Raw genomic sequence first — 20014 nt, 5'->3', positions numbered from 1 at the left:
TTGAAGCTATTTGGATCGTTGCAACAACTCTGCAACACACTTCGATCAGAGCCAAATCTTCATTTTTCAGGTATGTTTCAAAAGCTTCAAACTCTATGATTCACGCATGATAAATTTAAAATGAAGTTACCAGTTGGTTTCTGCACCTTCATAGATCATTAACCCTTAATCAATTGCATCAAATCATGCATATATAGTATTTCATATTTAATTTCAGTTTTAGGGTTCTTAGTGTTCATGCTTGCGAATTTTATGTTACACTTAGAATAAATGCAATTGAAGGACACCATCATGATCCTCGTCCAAAAACGAGCAAAATCCATCTTTACATCTTTGAATTTAGTTGAGAATTGAGGGAGATAGGATTTCCAGAAATTGAAATCGTGAGGTTGAAGATGAAGTTGCTTTCGCGCGTTTTTTTTGAATTCTCAGAAGCAAGTTTAAAATATAATTATATGGAAGTGTGTTTTGAACGACTAAATCGTTCAGCTCACTTGGTTACATGCGCCTCTCACATTCTCATGCCTTAGGACTGGGGTTCGATCCCCCCCTCAGACCTTTTGTTTTTATTTTTCATTTTAACGCGCGTGTTTCACATATAATCAATTGGAATCCCTCTTTAGTCACACTGAGCGTGTAGCTCAGTTGGCTTTGTTTTGTGTGGTAACCATGGGAGCGTGGGTTCAAGCCTTGGTAGAGACAAATCCTTATTTTTTATCACTTTTCTCACCCATTTTCTTCACAACTTCTCATGATCATTTAACCTATCAAATTAAATCATTTTCACTTCATTTTTTTACACACTTTTCATTTAATATATCTATTTTGTGAATAATCAAAAAAATCATAAAAATATTATTTATTTCATGTGTTTTTATTAGGTTTAAAATAGTATGTTTTAAGTGTTTTCTTAAATACTTTAAATATACATTTTTATTTTGTTTTGACCTAACTACTTTGTGAATAATTTTATGATAAAATCCTAACCATTTAGGTCTTAATTAGGTATAGATTTTGTCTTTACTTTAATTAAGTTGACTTTTGTCAAAATTCAAACTATTTTCAAATTTCAAAGTAAACAGACGATCGAGGTTTTCAAACAACAGAACCTTGTATCTTTTCAACTGTTTCTCATAAACAGTAAATCATTTTCATTGGGCCTCTATTAGAGTGTAAGACCCAACACCTTTTTCTTTTCATAGTTTGTTTTCAAAAACTGTATTTACAAAATCTTCCTTCTGTTTTCAAAACATTCTTCTGGTATTTGAAGGGCATTATTCCCGGTGAAATTCTTCAGATACCTATCTGACCTTTGTCCATCTTCACTTCTTCTGTTTTCATAACTCTTAACTGTTTATCATAAATATTCAACTGTTACCAATAAAACAACAAAAATTGCTGGTAAGGCTTTGTACATACATCTTCAAAGGCCTCCACTCCATCCAGGTTAGGCTTTACAAGCTTTCAATTTACAGTCTTTATTTAAATTACTGTCAAATATAGAACTGTTTATATATTGTTTAGAACTACGTTTGAGTGTAAACCCTAGGACAGTTAAAATATATATATATATATATATATATATATATATATATATATATATATATATATATATTATAGGAATATGGCCTAGGATTGAGAATGTCTTCCCGGTGAAGGCTCTTTCCTAATTAGAGATCTGTAGTTCAAACCCCCAAGATGAATTATTCCCGGTGAAACATCTTGGCAAAAGCCTTAGAACAAAAACTAGGACACATCCACCCAAAGAGGAATTATTCCCGGTGAAACCTCTTACCGATTTGCTTAAAGCCAAAATAAGTTCAAAACCACATAGATTTCTCTTGTACTATAACAAGGACCCTCGATGACCCTCGATTAGCCTCCTCTTGGGCTTTGTACAAGGACCCACAGGCTTCTTAAAAGCATTTCCAGCTTCCTCTTGAGCTTGTATACAAGGACCCATCAGGTTTCTTATAAACATAGGAACAGGTCTTTAGTTACCTTTTAGCCTATCCTGGTGAGTTTCTTCCATTCTTTAAACCAGACTTTAAACAAGCTAAGATTATCTCAATCTCATATTGAGTACACTTTTTGGAATGAGAGACATGGACAGTCTCTGTCACCCTTATCTTCATCAATCTTCCTTAGCAGAGTCTAGGATCTATGTTTGCTTATCCTCAGTCAGTGTCAGCCTTGATCTTGGGCTTTAAAACAAGAAGTCTCCACTAGATAATCTTTCTGCCATTCATTTCAACAAAACCCCTGGAAAGGGTTAACCTCCAAAATCACTCCTTCAAATCCAAAGATTCATTCTTTTAAAAGATAAATTCCCCAAAAGAGTCAAAACCCCTGGAAAGGGTTAGCCTCCAAAAATCAGTCTTTTAAATAGTCAACTTCTCCAGCTGAGTCAAAATCCCTGGAAAGGGTTAGCTTCCAAAAAACATAAAATAATAAATTAGTTTGTTAAAACCTCTAGCATAATAAAACTCTCCCAGTGAGTCTTTCATTTTTTTAGCCACAACCTTGGGCTTTGTACAAGGCAGATAAACCACATTTCCCTGTGTCAAAGATTCCTAATCTCAAGGATCTTTTCCCCATAGAGTCTTCCATAATCAGTTTCTTTAAGAGTCCGCCACAACCTTGGGCTTTGTACAAGGCAGAAAATAATCTTTCCCCTAGCTAGAGTAGCCACAACCTTGGGCTTCATACAAGGCACAAATTAAATAACCTTCACAGTTAAGAGTCAACCACAACCTTGGGCTTTGTACAAGGCACACAAAATAGAGTCATCTGTAGTCTTAAAAACTCAGTTATCCTTAGCAGTCAGCCACAACCTTGGGCTTTGTACAAGGCACACAAATAGAGTCTCCCTAAGTAGAGTCAGCCACAATTCTGGGCTTTGTACAGAACACCAAATAAAATCCACCAAAATAAACACTTTCCAATTAAAGTCAGCCTCAATTCTGGGCTTTGTACAGAACACAAAAATTCCTTAGTCTAAATTCTCCCCAATAGGGTTTTTCTTTCAACAAATAATAAACCAATCAAAAGCCCCGAGCTTGGGCCTCATGGAAGCCAGCTAAAAAATCAAATCTTTCAACAATAGATAGACATAGCTCATCTTCATAGGTAGATATTTCTCTTATCTCACCACAAACAAACAAACAATCATTTCAAACAATAATCATTTCAAACAAATCATCATTTCTCCCATTTAGGACACTGAAAGGCATGCTCTGGCAACATACCCAGACTTGTACGACCCTTTCCCTAATTTGGTTGAGAATCTTTCATTTAAGAGGCACGATGACTGTCATACTTGATCAACCAAGTAGACTCCCCTCTTAATGAAACATCATTTTTTTAGCTTTTCTGTCACTTTTAAAATGTTTGTGGTGGAATAGTAGAAATACCTCTCTTTAAAGATGATTTCATGTCTCTTTATTGTAAACAGAGATTTAATTCAAAGCTTCAACCTTGAGCTTCAAGCAAGGCACCAAAAATAATTAATTTCCCTAGTTAGTTCCCCGAACTACATTAAGCTCTGACTTCCACTAGGGATATGTAGGCATGAGGTTCACAAGGAATCTCAGCGAGCTAATAAAATACCAAAAATAGTCAGTCCTTTTGTCTGTTTGTCTGTCTTTTTTAAATCAATTCAATTCTCTCTCCTAACACAAAGGAGAAACTTTCCCAATCATTAGCAACAAACACAATCACAATGACACAGAGAAGGTTCCCGTAGAGTACTACGGATATGTAGGGTGCTTAAACTCTTCCCTATGTATAACCGACCCCCCGACCTCCAGAATTTCTAGTCTAGGTGAAATCCCCACACTTAGCAAACTCCTAGGGTTTAGTTGAGATCTTTTTCCCCCTTTCCTACTCGTAGGACAAATAAGAAAGTTCGTATGATATCGTAGGAAGAACTAAAACAAAATTCATCCCATCCCAGGCGCATTCTCCTTCCAAATTTCGTGTGAAGGGTCTAGCGTGCCGTCCTCCCAAGTGAAACGGGGAGGTAAAAAAACGACACCACAGTCAGATAAAGTCCAAATTGGCAAAGTGGAGAGGTAGGCATTTGAGTATGGCGGGTCGAGTTATGCTGATCAATTCGGTTTTGAATGCCATACCGATTAATAATCTATCTTTTTACAAAGCCCCATCAAAGGTGATTAAAGATATTCGTCAAATCCAGAGCAATTTCTTATGGCATAAAATTGAAGGTCATCGTTCTATCCACTGGATCAGTTGGAAATTAGTTTGTTGTCCCAAGAGAAAAGGAGGTTTAGGCGTTAAGGATGTCATGGTTCTAAATATGGCTTTGTTGAATAAGTGGAAATGGAGAATTGTTAAAGAGTAGGACACAGGCTGGAGCTGTTTGCTAAGAAGCAGATATGATAATCTGGTTGTTAAAGTGCTCAACAGGGACGATTATGTGATCAGCAATAAGGACTTAATATGGTGGCGTGACTTGTTATTATTCGATAACGTTGTTAGTATTAATGAATTATGTTTTACAGGTGCCATAAATTGTCATGTGTTTGATAGGCATCATACTGCATTCTGGCAGTCGAATTGGATGTGTAACCAAGCTCTAAGAGATGCGTTTCCCGAGGCTTCGTTGCAGCCACTAACAGATGTTGTAGTGTGGCTACTGCTGGGTATTGGAATGATCAAATCTGGAACTGGAATTTAGGGGTTGTTATCGATATGGATGATCCTTCTAACCATTCGCTCAACGTTGAGATTACGGATATGTTATTTGATTTTTCTTTATGCCGGGATGTAGCAACCTGCCCTAAAAATTAATGTTTTTAGAGTCGCCACCTATTCTACCAGGGCGAATAGGAAACCCTACGCAGTTAAGAGATCGGGGTAAGATTATTATAATCAGGTCGAGGGAAGGTGTTAGGCACGCTCAACCCTTTCCTATGGCTTTAAATCTAAGGTAACAGTTTTATGGCTAAAATTATTCTTTCAGTTTTAGTTTTTTTGTACTCCCAGTTAGAGTAGGTAGTCCCATAACAAAGCGGGAATCTCAAGCGAAGTATCAGCAAGGAAGCAACATGTATGAAAAGTGGTAGGAAGTGAATGTTCAAAATTTTTCAGTTTCACTTTCTTTTTCAATAAGTAACAAAGCAGGTATGAATTTTCAAACTCAAACTCTTAATGTGTGCAATGAAACTTAAGGTGTTAGTAAATACTGTCAGAAGTTCTTTATGGTACATTGTTTGTTGGATCAGCTTAGCCTTAACCATTGTGAGGAAAGCTTTCCATTGTTTACTATATGTAGGAGACCATCAATTATTTTGACGTGTTTGTATCATGCTAAACCGTTTGTTGCATCGTTTGTGGAAATCTGTGAAAGTGATTTAGGCACTTGTTTGAATCTGAGAGTTCTTTTAGCCTATTCCAATGAAAAAACTTATTTGCTTCTGTGAGAGTGTGATCCGTTGCTAACCATTCTTTGAGCCTGAGGTCAAGATAAGCATCATAATATGCACCAAGGAAAATACCTGGTGAGTTTTGATCTCAATAAAAAGTTTTGTTTTGGACCATCAACCATAAAATTTGGTGATGTGTTTTCTCTTTGACCTATTTTAGAAAGTAGGGGAGCATTCATATAATCTAAATACAGGTTGATCTCCAAGTTGGGGAGAGTCACATTCAAAAGAAGAGTAAGTACTTATGGTAATCGGTGAAAGATAAAAAAGTCGTAGCTTGAAAAAAAAAAAAAAAAGAGAAGTAACAACGTTAGAATATAAAGATTGTTGAAAAAAAAAAGTGAAAAAGAAGAATCAAGCTACGAATGAATGAAAAAAGATGGAGGAAGTAGAGTTTTAGAGAAAAAGAAATAAGTTATGAATTGGATGCTTCCCTATATTAGGAACAACCCTTGATTATCTTCTTTTCTTTGAATCTAAACCACATTACAACCCGAGAAAGACCTTCTGATTCTCAGATTCCACAAGACTTGATGCTGACAATTTGGTGAACGTATGATATGGATCTTTGTTGATCTAATTGTTTGGATGAGTGTTTAACCCCTCTTTTATTCATCATACTTTTTGATGAGAGTGATTAGTGCTGATTCAATTACAATTGTGTAGTGTTGTGAACTTCTGGAGGTAATTTGCTTTCAACGTTTGTTTCATGTGTATATTCTGAGTTTGCAGGTAGAAGAGGAGTATTTGACTTAGTTACTGGATTGAACCACTTGAGAAAAACTTTTTGAAAAACTTGTTGCTTGATTGTCGGTAAACTTTGCTGGAGGTAAGTAATTTTGTTTAGGGACAAACAAAACTCTAAGTTGGGGAGAGTTTGTTAGGAGTAAATTAATGGTAAATTCATGTGTTAATATAAGTGATTTCTTCTCTAAACTAATGTAAATTGTGATAAATCCATAGGTTTTTATTAAGAATTAAACTGAACAAGTTTAGTTCGTGCGTAAAGCAAATCGAATCACTTGTGGGTGTTATTGTTGCAGGTTTAGAGCTGAATTGAAGCTTGAGAAGAACATGAGGAGGAAAGAGAGCTGGAAGTCTCAAAGGCAGAAGAAAAGGATGGAAATTGCAAAGAGCGCGCCGCGAGAGTCCTAGAGCGCGCCGCGGAAACATTTCTGTTTTGAAGCGCGCCGCGCCAGCCCGTTGCCGCGCCGCGGCCTCGGCGTTAAAAGCCCAAAAATTCTGTTTAAAAGCCCTAGCTTCCAAGAGAAAAGGGTGGTTAGAGAACTTTGTGAAGAGCGAAATTAGGAGAGCATTCTGAGTTTGCAATCAAGAACAACAATTGAAGGCCAATTCTTTACCAATTGAAGACATTCCATTGATGAAGATGAATCCTTCTATTAATTCTTGTGTGTTCTTCATGTCTATGGAGAGCTAAATCCCTCTTGTTGAGTCTAAGGTAGTAGTTAACCTATGAATATACATTACCATTGATTAATTCCTGTGAACAATTATTTGAATTCATTATCAATAAGAAATCTTGTTTTTATTCTTAAATTATCGTTGAATCTTTGATCGAAAGAAAGGATTTAACTTTTGCCCTAGGTTACTATATTGATTCAATTGCAATTTGCAGAGATGGAATTGTAATTGGGTTTTCATAATTATCGTGCTTAATTACTATTATCGTTATTGATATTTGGAGAGATCGAATCTCATACCGGTAAAAGTTATCTAATTTGATTTGCAGACATGGAATCTTATTTGAGGATAAGTGAAGATAATGATTCAAAGGATTGTTCTATTGTGAATTAATTGATAATTGTATAGGATTAGGTTGATGAACCCTAAAGGCTCAACATCTTTCTTTATTTGTTAACACAAAGTCCTTTACTTGCTTTTAATTTATTATTTGTTTTTGATATTATTAGAAGTATAAAACAAACCAAACTCAATTTTCCTAACTCAAAATAAACAACTATAGAACGGCAGTGATATTAACCAATCCCTGTGGATACGATATATTACCGAAAATATTTACCCAAAAATACTTTCAACAGTAGGCATTTGAGTATGGCGGGTCGAGTTATGCTGATCAATTCGGTTTTGAATGCCATACCGATTAATAATCTATCTTTTTACAAAGCCCCATCAAAGGTGATTAAATATATTCGTCAAATCCAGAGCAATTTCTTATGGCATAAAATTGAAGGTCATCGTTCTATCCACTGGATCAGTTGGAAATTAGTTTGTTGTCCCAAGAGAAAAGGAGGTTTAGGCGTTAAGGATGTCATGGTTCTAAATATGGCTTTGTTGAATAAGTGGAAATGGAGAATTGTTAAAGAGTAGGACACAGGCTGGATCTGTTTGCTAAGAAGCAGATATGATAATCTGGTTGTTAAAGTGCTCAACGGGGACGATTATGTGATCAGCAATAAGGACTTAATATGGTGGCATGACTTGTTATTATTCGATAACGTTGTTAGTATTAATGAATTATGTTTTACAGGTGCCATAAATTGTCATGTGTTTGATAGGCATCATACTGCATTTTGGCAGTCGAATTGGATGTGTAACCAAGCTCTAAGAGATGCGTTTCCCGAGGCTTCGTTGCAGCCACTAACAGATGTTGTAGTGTGGCTACTGCTGGGTATTGGAATGATCAAATCTGGAACTGGAATTTAGGGGTTGTTATCGATATGGATGATCCTTCTAACCATTCGCTCAACGTTGAGATTACGGATATGTTATTTGATTTTTCTTTATGCCGGGATGTAGCAACCTGCCCTAAAAATTAATGTTTTTAGAGTCGCCACCTATTCTACCAGGGCGAATAGGAAACCCTACGCAGTTAAGAGATCGGGGTAAGATTATTATAATCAGGTCGAGGGAAGGTGTTAGGCACGCTCAACCCTTTCCTATGGCTTTAAATCTAAGGTAACAGTTTTATGGCTAAAATTATTAGGATTTAATAGCTAAAGAAATGAAAAGGGCGAAAAGTGAGATTTGAACTGAATTGAGGTTTTAGGGAAGGGGACTCGCCTTGGTTATCCAAGTGCCTACGTATCTCCTTATGGAGAATCAAAGTCAACGTAGTTCAGGCACAGGGTTGTACGCCTTAGAATTTTAGATGAAGTGGTTTTAAGGCTTTTTGAATGGCCTATCGTAGTTTTTTGAAATGCGAAGTTCGAAGGTATTTTGAATTACCTTATCGTAGTTTGAACATCGCAGTATGGAAGGGATGAAAGTCCGTAGTATCGTGGTTTAGTGTGTTTTAGATGTTTTGGGCGTACAACCCTGATTTAATATGTCAATGTTAGTTGCGATGATCAATAGGTTTGATCATTATAATTAACATATTGAATTGTGCATTGCTGGTTACTCTGATCGATAGATTCGATCGTCGCGGGCAGCAAATTGAATGTATTTTAGATTTGATATTTTTTATCTCTTGTCTAATGTGACTAATAGATTTAGTCGGGTCGAGAAGAGAATTAATTAAGGGTTAATGTTTTCTTTGCCAAATGGGCAATGGGATCGGGCAAACCCTAATGCATATAACCTTTCTAGGGTTTTTATTGTGATTTTTAACCATTTAAATTAATTAAAACTAATTAAATAGATTAAATCGATATAATCAAAATAATCGGGGAAAATGTTATACTCCTAACCCTAATTAAAGAAAGAACAAGAATAAATTATATATACATTAATATATTTATAATTAAATAATTATACAAGTAATATGTAAATAAAATATAAAAATAGTAAAAGAAACCTGGGATGTAATCCTGTGTGGCTGCCCTTGGGTGTTCATGGTGAACCCTCAACTTTGGGCGCGTTAGATCCAGATGGTAGTGAGATCATGTGGCATATAGGTGAGGACGTATGATGGTCCTCAGGGGGTGTGCAGCGCCTGATTCGAGAGTTGGTCCTAACAAACAAATTAAGAAAAAAATGCACGTTACCTGGAGATCGAACCCAGGTTTTTTGGTTTACCAACGACGCGCCTCAGCCACCTGCGTTGCCCTTCCATGTTGATTAAATGTTTCACGCTACCTGATTTGAATGAAATACGAATATTTAAAAAACAAATCGCGCGCAGGACTTCATCTTCCACATTGCGCTATCTAGAAAAGGGCATAGTTTTGCCCACGGTTTTTGCAGCGTTGCCATAGGTCCTGCATAATGCAAAGCTACGAAACAACAACAATAAATCACATACACGGCCAGAATTCAACTCTAAATCGTCCCCTAATCATGACTGTGCAATTATTTTGGTCCAATTTCTCCTGAATACGAAATTCCCAAATTCAAGCTCAAAAACCCTAGCCATGGTATATTCCTCATACAAGCGAATGAAAGTAATTAAAACTCCAGAATCACTTAGAACATTACGTGAGACACAAATATACAATCAAAGTGCATTTTTGATGCGCGTAAGGATGTAAACGAGATCAAATTTTTTTCTTTCAAACCGTGAATTCGTGAGTGTTAATTCCAGATGTTTGATGCTTCGATATTGATTGGGAAAGGATCAAAAGTACTCGAGGATCCTATTTGAACCTTCAGAGCTCTTTGAATTCGGCTGCAAATAGGAAAACGACTCCGATTTTTTCCCTTGAAATTTTGGTTTCGGCACCAATCGTTTTGTGCTGCCAATCCTCCTTTCTCCCATCTGCAGTTGTTCTCATTTATACATGATTCAATTAGGTTAAAAGACTCAATCAGAATCTTTTTCATTGAAGAATCATGATTCTATTTGGTCATGGATTCTAAACTTGCCATTTTTGTTCCCTTGAACCATCTTTCACGTTTCTCTTCCTTGGCCCCTTTGGACAACAAAGCTTCTTTCTCTTTTCTTTTATTTTTTATTTTTTATTTGTTTCATAATTTTTTTGTATTGTATTTAGTATTTCAAAAGATAAATAATAATTAAACTAATAAAAAATAAACCTATTAAAATTAATAATAATAGTTAGTACTAATAATATTTAATAATAAAGATAATCCTAATAATAACTAATACTAATTAACAATAACAATAATTAATAATAGAAAATAATCAAACCAAATTTTAAAGTTAATAATCAGACAATACTAATTAATAATAATAATAATAATAGTTAAAAATGATCAAATCAAATATTGAAATTAATAGTCCAACAAAAAATCATAAGCTATATGATCAATTGTGAAACAGACTAAAAATCTCGAAGATGGCACAGATGGGTCAGATGACTGGGCTCCAGCACCTTCTAACTTTAAACCTCATCTTAACTCAGGGAATTTTATAAGAGGGTGTGTTTGAAAATAGGAATGTCAAACCCCATGACTCCTAATTCCGGCCCCTGATGAAAAAATACGCAGATTTGATCGGGAAAATTTTGGGGTATGACAGCTGCCCATGTTCAATCTTCTTAAACCTAAAGAGTCAGATAGGCACGTCTGCCTATCGTGATCTAAAGGTAGAAGATGATTGGACACTGAAATGCCCTGAAATTTTCATTTGTCAGGAAAAATTTCCGTGGGAGATGGGCTTACAGATGCCACCCAAGGTAAATACCCCTCCTTTTTTATAATGTGAAGCAGATGCTTTCGAAAGGAACCCCTTGCTTTGATTGTAGTACGGCCTAAAAAGGCAACCTGAATTTTATGAATGTTATGATGCATGCGATGTATGTATATGCATTATGTATGAATGAGGTATATCATTGAATGATGCATGATTGTTAGTTATGTTAGTTGAAGTATGTTAGTAACTCTAAAGAGAAAGATAAAACCTTTGATTGTTATCAATGAAGTTTTGGAGAAGATCATTGCCGAAGGACTAACCTGATAAACCCAATTACGGAACCCTTTGTAAAACCATGTTGTAAAACCCTTTGTGAACCCCTTTGTTTTTTTCGAAGTAGATCACCGCCGAGGGACTAACGTGATAAACCCCATTGAAGAAACTCCTTTGTAAACCCCTTTATAAAACCCCTCTGTTTTTTTCGAAGTAGATCACTGCCGAGGGACTAACATGATAAACCCCATTGAAGAAACCCTTCATGAACCCCTTTGTAAAACCCCTTTGTTCTTTCGAAGTAGATCACTGCCGAGGGACTAACATGATAAACTTAAAAGGATCACTTGCTATAGCGCTAGCAAGCTTTCGTAGTTTGTGAACCCCACTTACTATAGTTCTAGTAAGTTTTCGTAGTTTGTGAACCCCAAAAGGATCACTTGCTATAGCTCTAGCAAGTTCACCTGCACCAATAGGATTACTTGTCATAGTTCTGACAAGCTCACCTGCACCATTTGGATCATTTGCCCTGGCTCGGACAAATTTCACCTACACCATTTGGATCATTTGCCGTGGTTCGGACAAATTTCACCTACACCATTTGGATCATTTGCCCTGGTTCGGAAAAATTTCACCTACACCATTTGGGTCATCTGCCCTTGTTCGGCCAAATTTCACCTGCACCATTTGGATCATTTTCCCTGGCTCGAACAAATTTCACCTACACCATTTGGATTGTTTGCCCTGGTTCGGACAAATTTCACCTACACCATTTGGATCATTTTCCCTAGTTCGGACAAATTTCACCTACAACATTTGGATCATTTGCCTTGGTTCGGACAAATTTCACCTACACCATTTGGATCATTTGCCCTGGTTCAAATAAATTTCACCTACACCATTTGGATTATTTGTCATAGTTCTGACAAGTTCACCTGCACCAATAGGAGTCACTTGCCTTGGTTCGGACAAGTTTACCTGCACCAATAGAAGTCACTTGTCCTGGTTTGGACAAGTTTACCTTCACTAATAGGAATTATTTGCTATAGTTCTAGCAAACTTACCTGCACCAAAAAGATTCACTTGCTATAGCGCTAGCAAGTTTATCTGCATAAAGTCCTTGACGGTATCCTGTAGATGTACGAAGATGACGCTCGCGACTCGAGGGTCGGACATTCACGACTCGAGGGTCGGAAAGCAAACCGATCACAACACGAGGGTTGGAAACTCACGACACGTGGGTCGGAAAACACACCAGTCACAACGCGAGGGTTGGAAACTCACGACACTTGGGTCGGAAACTGGGCTTTTGTAGTATGTGAATACACTAGATGATATGCATATACTAATGCGTACGTATGTAGGCTGATGCTGATGTCGATCCCAAGATTTTATCTCCTTATTGAGCCTGTTTAAATCATATTTGCACCTACACCATGACTATGCTTATGCTGGCTTTGTAATTGTTTATGTATGCGGGTAATGCTTATGTATATGTTGATTGATGAGTGGAACGAAGTAATGTCTTCTATAAGACTACCTGAAAAGGTTTCTGGAATGAATATGAAAATTTGTCTTAAAGAAGACTACCTGAAAAGGTTCTTAGAAAAGGATGAGAAATTCGTCTTAAAGAAGACCACCTGGAAAAGCTGGAAGATGTCTAAAAAAGACTACCTAAAAAAAGTTCTTAGCAAGGAATGAGGAATGTCTTTAAAGACGACTACCTGAAAAGGATGAAAGATGTCTTTAAGAAGGACTACCTAAAAAGGTTCTTAGCAAGGATAGACATTTTTCTTAAAGAAGATCCCCTGGAAAGGCTGAAGGATGTCTTAAAAAAGACTACCTACAAAGGCTGAAAGATGTCTTAAAGAAGGCTACCTAAAAAGGTTATTAGAAAGGACGATGAGTGTCTTAGAAAAGACTACCTAAAAAGGTTCTTAGAAAGAGAATGTCTTAAAGAAGACTACCTAAAAAGGTTTTTGGAAATGGCGATGATTGTCTTAGAGAAGACTACCTAGAAAGGCTCTTAGAAAAAAAATGTCTTAAAGAAGACTACCTGAAGGGGTTTTTGAAAAGGCTGATACATGTCTTAGAAAAGACTACCTAAAAAGGTTCTTAGAAAGGATAAAATTTGTATTAAAGAAGACCACCTGCGCTGCCCTTCCATGTTGATTAAATGTTGCACACTACCTGATTTGAATGAAATACAAATATTTAAAAAACAAATCGCGCGCAGGACTTCATCTTCCCCATTGCGCTATCTGGAAAAGGGCATAGTTTTGCCCACGGTTTTTGCAGCGTTGCCATAGGTCCTGCATAACGCAAAGCTACGAAACAACAACAATAAATCACATACACGGCCAGAATTCAACTCTAAATCGTCCCCTAATCATGACTGTGCAATTATTTTGGTCCAATTTCTCCTGAATACAAAATTCCCAAATTCAAGCTCAAAAACCCTAGCCATGGTATATTCCTCATACAAGCGAATGAAAGTAATTAAAACTCCAGAATCACTTAGAACATTACGTGAGACACAAATATACAATCAAAATGCATTTTTGATGCGCGTAAGGAAGTAAACGAGATCAAAAAAATTTCTTGCAAACCGTGAATTCGTGAGTGTTAATTCCAAATGTTTGATGCTTCGATATTGATTGGGAAAGGATCAAAAGTACTCGAGGATCCTATTTGAACCTTCAAAGATCTTTGAATTCGACTGCAAATAGGAAAACGAATCTGATTTTTTCCCTTGAAATTTTGGTTTCGGCACCAATCGTTTTGTGCTGCCAATCCTCCTTTCTCCCGTCTGCAGTTGTTCTCATTTATACATGATTCAATTAGGTTAAAAGACTCAATCAGAATCTTTGTCATTGAAGAATCATGATTCTATTTGATCATGGATTCTAAACTTGTCATTTTTGTTCCCTTGAACCATCTTTCACATTTCTCTTCCTTGGCCCATTTGGACAACAAAGCTTCTTTCTCTTTTATTTTTTTTATTTGTTTCATAATTTTTTTGTATTGTATTTAGTATTTCAAAAGATAAATAATAATTAAAATAATAAAAAAATAAACCTATTGAAATTAATAATAATAGTTAGTACTAATAATATTTAATAATAAAGATAATCCTAATAATAACTAATACTAATTAACAATAACAATAATTAATAATAGAAAATAATCAAACCAAATATTAAAATTAATAATCAGACAATACTAATTAATAATAATAATAGTTAAAAATGATCAAATCAAATATTGAAATTAATAGTCCAACAAAAAATCATAAGCTATATGATCAATTGTGAAACGGACTAAAAATCTCGAAGATGGCACAGATGGGTCAGATGACTGGGCTCCAGCACCTTATAACTTTAAACCTCATCTTAACTCAGGGTATTTTATAAGAGGGTGGGTTTGACAATGGGAATGTCAAACCCCATGACTCCTAATTCCGGCCCCTGATAAAAAAGACGCAGATTTGATCAGGCAAATTTTGGGGTATGACACGGGATACCATTGATGGTTGCGAATGGTCGGTGATAGAAGATGGAGAGTTTTCGTTCAAAACATGTTACGACTAATTTTCACAACTGTCAATCTGGGGCTGGTGAGTGACGCGGAGAATGTGAGGGCGCTGGACCAGTTATGGCAGGCATAGGCTCCTCCCAAATTGCTTTATTTTTGCTAGAAACTTCTCCTTAAAAGGTTAGCTACCTGAGATATGTTGCTCAAGCGCAACATAGATAGGTATTCTTTGCGTTTTATGTATGGGTAATGATGAGACCGTTGCTCACTTATTTGGCTCTTGCTTCTTTGCGAATAATATTTGGCGAAGAGTGCAAATTTGGTTAGGCCCCATCGAAGAGTTGATGTTGGAGGAGCTCAAAACTCTCTTCTATCATGTGGAGAAAGTGAAGAATGCATTGAACAGGAAATTTCTGTCAGTGACTTGGTTAGTTTTGAATTGAAGTATTTGGCTTTTGCGAAACGAAGTTATTTTCAATCAAGCGGCCCCTTCTTTCGATGATTGTATGACACCCATTGTTTTTAGAACATGGATTTGGCTTTCCTCTTGTAGCTCCATTAATGATGGTTGTAATTTTCACTATTGGAATACTCATCCTCTCCTCTGTTTCTGGAGATAGAGTCTTTTTGTTTTATTGTATCGGATTGAGTATCCTTTCTACTCCTTTTTAATAGATCTCTTTCCTATTAAAAAAATTGCATTGTTTCTAATAGGTATTCATTATTATGGTTGATTTGATAAACATTAGATATATTCAATAAATTCAAGGATGACAAAGGAAATTTTAGTGAAACGGTTATCAAGGATGTTGAGGGAATGTTAAGCTTATATGTAGGGATGGCAATTTGGCCCATCCCCAGTGGGTATCCACAAAAAATCCCATATTGGGTAGGGTAAATACCCATAAAAATGGGTATGGGCACGGGCACGGGTAATTACCCATTAAAATATGCGGGTATGGGTGCGGGTACGGGTACCTTACTACCCAACCCGCCCCATACCCACACTACATATTTCTATAATTTCATTTATATTATTATATAAAAATGCATGATTCTAAATTTTTTTAAAAATATATCGCTATTAAATCATTACACATTTTGATAAAAGTGTTTATTTGTTTCTTAACTCAACAATAACATACATAATTTTTTTAATAGTGTTAAAAAGACTTAAATTATATGATATTTTGTAATTAAACGATTTAATTTTACTCTAAATGCGGGTAAATAGGTACGGGTATGAGCATTAAGGTACCCATAGGGTACGGGTACGAGCATGAATATTGATACCCACACGGGTTTGGGCTCGGGTACGGGGATTTTTTTAAACTGCGGGTATGGGGACGGGTACTATAGTACCCTGTCCAAACCCTACCCATTGCCATCCCTACTTATATGAAGCCACACATTTGATGATTCATGGAGAAGACATTTTGGAAGAGGCTTTGGCTTTTACTATAACTCATCTTGAGTCCGTTGCCCACCAATCAAACCATTCTCATGCCACACAAGTCAAACATAGCTTAAGGCAAACTATTCATAAGAACTTACCTAGGCTTGAGGCAAGAAGATTCATTTCCATATATGAGCAAGATCCTTTCCATATTGAAAGTTTACTTCTTTTGGAAAAACTAGACTTCAATATGCTACAAAGCTTATGTAAAAATGAATTTGGTATTTTTTGCAAGTAAGTAAGGATGTCCATCACACACTCCTTTGTAACTGGGAACAAAATTAGAGTAGTTATTGTGACTAATATTTTCCTTTTTGTCTTGATAGATGGTGGAATGAGTTGGATGTGCATAATAAATTACCGTATGCACGAGATCGACTGACAAAAACTTGCTTTTGGGCTTTGACAATATTTTTTGAACATCGATATTCTACAATAAGAAAAATCATGATGAAGTTAATTATCACACTAACCATTATTAATGATACATATGATGTATACGATGAATTAGAACTTTTTCTTAATACAATTAAAAGGTCAGTTACAACTTTATGTTTGTGTATGATATATTGAATAGGTAAAAAATAGTAAAAATAGTAATAAAGATTTGAATAATTTTTTTTATATAATAATGAGTTTACTGGATATGTCATCTGAAATTGATTTTCAGGTGGAACTGCTCAGATAATCTTCCAACTTATATGAAGTTTCTCTATAGAATAATTTTATTTCAATTTGAAGAAATCAATGAAGAAATGAAGATGAGAGGAAAACTATATGCCTTAAACTACCATGCAAATGAAGTATGTATTCTTGTCCTTTTCTCATTATTATTATTATTATTATTATTATTATTATATATTTATCAGATTTTATGTTAAATAAGTTTTCATTCATCAGGGTATTGTTATTGACATCTAAAAAATTGACATCTAAAAAAAAGATGATTTCAATAAAAAAATATTATATTAACATTTATTAATAATTAATGCTAATACATTTTTATCTCAAAACAGAAAGACAATTACATATTACTTTTTATAATACAAGAAGAAATTTATTTATATATTATATTTTGGTGGCAGTTCAAGAAATTTATTCAAGCTTATATGACCAAAGCTAGATGTTTAAACTATAATTATAAACCAACTTTAGAGGAGTACATGCAGCTATCGAAAGAAACATCAGGTTATGTGTTTTTGATGACAACTTGTTTCATGGGTATGGGAGAAATAGTCACAGAGAACATTTTGAATTGGGTAGCAAATAAGCCAAAAATTGTCAATGCATCTATTGTCATTGGCAGACTAATTGATGACATTGTATCCAATGAGGTACATACATAAAATTTGGAATAAGTTTATGTTAAAAAATAGGGTTAAATTGTTTTGGATCTTTATAAATATTTCAGTTTTGGTTTTTAGTTTCTATAAAAAATATTGACTTTTAGTCTCTATAAAATTACTTTTGCACTTAGTTTTAGTCCCTCTATTTTTGCACTCAGTTTTAGTCCCTCTAGAGAACTAAAACTGAGTGCAAAAATAATTTTATAAGAACTATAAGTCAATATTTTTATAGGGACTATAGACATATTTAACCCTAAAAAATATTTGTTTTAATTCATACAATGTAGTAAACATCTACAAAAATTATTATTATTTTTATATAGTTTAAACACAAAAGAGATCATATTTCTTCATTCTTGGAATGCTATATGAACAAACATAAAGTTTAAAGAGAATCTGCCATTCGAGAAGGTTGAAAGAAAATTGTTAGGGCATGGAAAGATATGAATAAAGAGTGTCTTATGCCAACTCAAGTTCCAATGTCTTTTCTAAAACGTACTCTAAACCTCTCACGTTTTATGGATAAAGATAAAGATAACTTCACACATCCTGAAGGAGAAATCAAAACATTCATTAAACAATTACTTGTAGATCCAGTGTTAGTTTGAGTGAGAAATTTAGTTTTAATATGCATTATAGTTCTACTTAAAATAAAGAAAACACATCATCTAGTTTAATGGAGAAAGCGGTGGAAATGGGAGATTATAGGGGGTTCAGTTTTGGTGAACGAGATTCCGTGGATATCCTACGATTCTCGAATGACACCATAATATTCGGAGAAGGAGGGAACAACAACATGTGGAGTTTAAAGGCTATACTAAGAGGTTTCGAGCATATGTCTGGTATGAAAGTGAACTTTTGCAAGAGTAGCATCTTTGGCATTAATATTAGCGAAAGATCGATGGAGTATGTGCCTAGTTTCTTATCTTGTTGTGTTGGCTCTATGCCGTTTAAATTTTTGGGTGTTCTGGTAGGTGATAGTCCAAGAAAGGAAGCCATGTGGAAGGAGGTGGTTCGGAATGTTAAAAGCAGACTCACGAAGTGGAATGGAAGGTTCCTATCCTTAGGCAGTAGAGTGATTCTTATCAATTCAGTGCTCAATTCGATCCCGTTGTATTCCTTATCCTTTTATAGAGCACCAAAGAAGGTGATAAGAGAAATAAGAAGCATACAAAGTAGATTCTTGTGGAGGGGGGAGGAAGGTAAGAGATGCATTCAATGAATAAGCTGGAAAAGTGTGTGCAAAGAGAAATACGAAGGGGGTTAGGGATTAGAGATGTGGATTGCACGAATATTTTTCTTTTGATGAAGTGGAAATGGAAAATTATATTGGAGGACAAAGCAGTGTGGTATAATTTGTTAAATTACAAGTACATAAGTCCAGCGGCGAAGATGTTTGTAATGCGACGGTGATTTCAAAGACGGATTCAATATGGTAGAGAGATATGATTTTGATCAATGATAGTATTGGTTCAAGAGGTGTGTCTTTCCCTGATTTGGTTGTTTGCAGGGTGAACAATGGGGAGAAAACGTCCTTCTGGTTCAGTTTGTGGGCTGACAATCAGACTCTGTCGGAGGCTTTTCTAGAGTTATATGCGGAGGCGTCGGACCCGTTCATGACAGTGGCAAAGGAGGGAGAGTGGGATCATGGCGTTTGGGGGTGGAAAGTGAGAATTGGCTGTTAAACATTGATGATTTTGAGTTGTTCCTGAAGCAGGAACTGATGTTGCAGATAAACGACACAGTCATGACGCAGGATTCTCAAGATACTTTTGATTGGATAGAGGATCCGGTGGCTGGTTTCACAGTCAATTCCTGCGAGGCTGCTATGCAGGACAAAACAGGTACGGAGGGGCTAGATCAATCGATTAAGGAAGCATTATCTTTCATGTGGAAGATGACTGTTCCGTTTAATGTTAACATGTTTGGATGGAGAGTTTTTCTCAATAGACTTTCTATTAGAGATCAATTATGGAAAAAAGGAATTCTGGAAAATGAAAGGGACAAATGTTGTGTGTTTTGCTTTAGGGGAGACGAGAACACTAGCCACCTCTTTGATTTATGTTTGATAACAAGAAGAATTTGGCAAAGGGTAGAAGATTGGATCGGAGGAGGCATGAACATAAGGGCGGAAGAATTACGGCCGTACTTATACCACAACGATAAAATTAAGAACTTAAATGAAAGATTAACAGTTGGGGTAATCTGATTAGCGGTGATTTAGAACATTTGGTTGATGAGGAATGCAATAATATTTAACGGTAATATTTTTAGTTTCGATGATTGTATTACATCGATCATTTTTGTATCTTGGAAATGGTTTAGATATGTTAATGTTTCCTCTGTTTACTGTAATTTTCATGTCTGAAATACCTTGCCTCTGAGATGTATAAAGAGGTGAGGCAGAGAATTCGTTTACTGCTTGTAATTATCCTGTGGCTTT

The 20014-nt window shown here is 35.6% G+C and overlaps 1 pseudogene; it reads left to right on the top strand.

Annotated features, from left to right (window-relative positions):
* The first annotated feature begins 4087 nt into the window (after positions 1–4087).
* Positions 4088–18179, top strand: LOC131597809 ((-)-germacrene D synthase-like; annotated as a pseudogene).
* The last annotated feature ends 1835 nt before the right edge of the window (positions 18180–20014 follow it).

The sequence above is a fragment of the Vicia villosa genome, linkage group LG4, assembly GCF_029867415.1.
Source record: "Vicia villosa cultivar HV-30 ecotype Madison, WI linkage group LG4, Vvil1.0, whole genome shotgun sequence".
Taxonomy (NCBI): domain Eukaryota; kingdom Viridiplantae; phylum Streptophyta; class Magnoliopsida; order Fabales; family Fabaceae; genus Vicia; species Vicia villosa.
Note: the sequence above shows the minus strand (reverse complement) of the source record. Positions and strands in the feature narration are given on the sequence as shown.